General features: G+C 53.3%; 1 pseudogene; it reads right to left on the bottom strand.

Moving 5' to 3' along the window:
• Positions 1 to 217: 217 nt before the first annotated feature.
• LOC111840777 (uncharacterized) lies at positions 218 to 3178 on the bottom strand (annotated as a pseudogene).
• Between the last annotated feature and the right edge of the window lie 733 nt (positions 3179 to 3911).

Here is a 3911-nt window from a genome sequence, read left to right as displayed (position 1 = left end):
GGAGTATATACCATAAATACAGTGACCATACATACCATAAACAGTGACAGTATAAACCATAAACACAGTGACCTATATACCATTATCGAAATGGGAGTATATACCATAAACACAGTGATTGCACATACCCTAAAAAGTACTGAAATACACCTTGTGGTGCAACCTGGACACATCTTCAGTGATGTAACCGGGGTCACGGGATGTTTTGGGTCTTACATCAGACACCCTCACCCGAGTGACCCAGCCGGGGGTGATCAGGCCCCGACTTGTGTCCAGGTAGCACACTACGCCACGCATCCCCCCTCCTCAACCAGAGCCAACGTGAAGCCTTTTCCGCAGCTTCCATGATGTTCTTCATGGCTCTTCGCCTGTGCAGTCCGCAGATCCCTAGGAGTCCCAGGACCCGATGTAGAGACTGGCCTGCGAAGCGCCTGCAATCCACTTCAATGGGCTTGCAGCGGGCCTTCCACCCATTCCTCCAACACTCAGCCACCAGGTCAGCGTACTTGGCCTTCTTCAGTTCTTGAGCTTCCTCCATCCGCTCTTCCCAGGGAACAGATAGCTCCAGTAGCACCACCTGCTTGCTTGGCCCGGACATCAAGACCATGTCTTGCCGGAGTGTTGTTACTGCAATGATGTCCGGGAATCTCAACCGTCTCCCCAGGTCAACCAGTAGTTGCCAGTCCCTTGCAGTAGCAAACAGGTCCCCCTGGGTCTTCTTTGGGGGCTGGGGATTCTCGCCTGCTTGAATGAAGGTGATGGTACACTTGGAGGGGTGTTGCCGCTTGCTGTTGTTGATGCTGGTGAAGATGATGTCTGCTACTGCCCGCAGAACCTGGTCGTGGCGCCAACGATACGGACCATCTCCCAAGGCCTTTGAGCAGCAGCTGAGGATGTGTTCTAAAGATCCCCTTTTCTGGCAGAGTTGGCAAGCAGGTGAGTCCACCAGGCCCCAGGTGAATAGGTTGGCAGGGCTCGGGAGGACGCCATACACTGACTGGACAAAGAACTTGAAGTGGTGTGGCTCCACCTTCCAGAGTTCTGCCCAAGTGATCTTACGACCAGCTGTATGCTCCCACCTGGTCCAGGCCCCCTGCTTGGACATGCCCACCATTCTGCTGGAGCGAGGTTATTCCACCTTGGCACGTACCTCCTCCTGGATCAGCCTCTACTTCTCCTTTGTGCTGGCTTTACTGTAGCTAGGTTTTGGATTGCTACCCAGCCCGGCCCGCCCAGTAGCCACTGTGCCCACCAGGATGCTGTGTCGCAACCTCACCTCTGCACAATCCACTGCATCCTGGGCGCACCACTTCCATCCTGTTCTGAGCTCTACACCTGCTGAGGAGACCTTGGTGTCAGCGGAATCTCTGTAGAGCAGGACTTCTCTGGCCCGGGTGACCTTGAACTCCTCTGCCAGACTGCTGAAAGGAAGCTTCAGCTTGGTGTTATGTCCGATGAGTGCAATGCTGCTTAGGCTCCGTGGCAGGCCCAGCCACCTGTGTAGGAACTGGCTAATCTTCCTCTCAAAGCCCTCCACAGTGGTGATTGGGACTTCATAGACTAGAAGCAGCCAGAAGAGGCGAGGCAGGATACCATGTTGGTAGATCCAGGCCTTAAACTTTTCAGGAAACCCAGACTTGTCCACAGCCGAAAGCCACGTGTCAAGGTTATTGCTGGTGTCCCTCAGATTGCTAGTGAAGAGCTTGCCCAGGATCTTCACTGGCTTTTCTGACAGTGACTGTATATACCATAAACACAGTGACCCTACATACTACAAAGACAGTGACTGTATTTACCATAAACACAGTGACCCTACATACCACAAACACAGTGACTGTATTTACCATAAACATAGTGACCCTACATACCAGACAGTGACTGTATATACCATAAACACAGTGACCCTACATACCACAAACACAGTGGCTGTATATACCATAAACACAGTGACCCTACATACCACAAACACAGTGGCTGTATTTCCATAATCACAATCAGTACATTTACATGTACAGCTAAGTTGAGCTATGGTTACAGCTCAACTACGCCATTTAATCGGACTACTGTCCTTGTCCCATCCAGTATCCATGCATGGGAGGGGAATCGATTTATTGACCAACTCCGCTACAATAGGTGGCAATATGGTTCCTTTCAGCTTGATAGTATTGGGCTTTTTCTGGTTGAGCAATTATGTGACAAACTTAAAAAAAAAACAATAAAACTAATAATAATGGTGTCATGCCCTGCTCGTACCAATCCTCCTGTGTGTACATGCCTCCCTCGCTACCTCGTGTGGTGATTGTGTGGTCCTGCCTGTTTCCCCTTAATTAAACCTTGTATTCACTTGATTCATGGAGTCCTGTTCCTCCGTCCTTGGTCCGTGCCCCGGTGACTCATCACAGAATGACCGGACTCTCAAAAAAGATGCCTCGCCTGACCGAGGCTGAGTATATCAGTCTGGTGGCAGAGGTATTATACTGGCTTAACCAGCCAGATATAAAGGAGGTCCCCAATTTCTTGGTTCCTGCTCCTGTGCCCCCGGCTCCTGACCCTGAGGTGGTCCCTGATTCCTCGGTTCCTGCTCCTGTCCCCGAGGAGATCCCTGATTGTTGGACCACCACTCCTCCCCCATCGGTGGAGATGGAGGAACTAGAGTGGGACCCCTCAAGGATTTCCCTGATGACTGCCCCAATGAACCCCTTCGGTGGGTCCTCTTCCCAGCATGGCAGATCTCGGCTGGTTCCCCGTCTCTTGCTCTCCCGGAGAGGAAGAGGACACCTGCGCTGGAGTCGGGTCCTGCCTACCCTGCCCCCCGGCTCATCTTTGGTCCCCCTTGCCTTGGCTCGGTGGTCGCCTGTGGTTCCTCCAGCTCCTGCTTGGCGGTCGCCTGCGATTCCCCAGGCACCAGCCTGATGGTCGCCTGCAGTTCCACCTGCGGTGGCTCGTTGGGTAGCTGTAGTCCCGCCTCCGACGCCTCGTCGGTCGCCTGCAGTTCCCCCAGCTCTGACTCATCAGTCGCCTGCGCCTTTGCTGGCTGTTGCTACACCTTCACCTGCTGCGGCTTCAGCTCCCTCCTCATCTTCTCCGGTGTCCCCGTCGCCTCCCTCCTCACCTCTTCCAGCAATCCCTCCGCCTTCCTCCTCGCCCCCTTCGGTGTCCCCTCCAGCTCCTGCCTCATAGTCGCCAAGGGTCCCTTAAGCTTCGGTCTCGCGGTCGCCTGTTGGCCCTGTGGCTCCCGCCTTCTGCCCACCGGGGTTCACTCCAGATACCCTGTTTCCCCCCACTCTTTGCCTCTTTGACCCTGGTGTGGTTCCCCCTGTGGGTGGTTTCCCTGTGTTCCCCTCTCATCCATTTCCTTCGCCTTTGTTCCCTCCTGGTCCCTTTGCTCCTCCTTTCCTCGGTGTCCCTCCTGTTGGTTTTGTGCTCCCTGGTGTTGTCCCTTTGTTGTCCCCCTCTTTGGGCACTGTGTTCTCATCTTTGGTATCCCTGTTCGTGTCTGCATTTGTTCAGCTGTTGTCCTGCTTCTTGTCTTGCCTGTCCCTTGTGCCGTTGCTGTTTCCCGTGGTTCATTGATGTTGTTGCTTTTGTTTCCCCAGGTGCTGTCCTGTTCTGTCCTGTGTCCTGTGGTGTCCCCAGTTTCATCTCTCTGGTCTCTCTGGTAGTTCTGTCATGCCCTGCTCATGCCGATCCTCCTGTGTGCCACACCCCCCTCATTACCTCATGTGGAATCCCAATGTCATCAGCTGTTTTGAGTTGTTTTCATTAGTCCTTTGTATTTGAGTCCACGTTAGAGTATGTTTCCCCAGTCTGGTCATTAATGTTGTGACGTTGTGTGGTGATTGTGTGGTCCTGCTTGTTTCCCCCTAATTAAACCCCGTATTCACCTGATTCCTGTGGCCTGTACTACGAAG

The sequence above is a fragment of the Paramormyrops kingsleyae genome, chromosome 1 (assembly GCF_048594095.1).
Source record: "Paramormyrops kingsleyae isolate MSU_618 chromosome 1, PKINGS_0.4, whole genome shotgun sequence".
Classification (NCBI taxonomy): Eukaryota; Metazoa; Chordata; class Actinopteri; order Osteoglossiformes; family Mormyridae; genus Paramormyrops; species Paramormyrops kingsleyae.
This window is presented reverse-complemented; position numbering and strand designations above follow the sequence as displayed.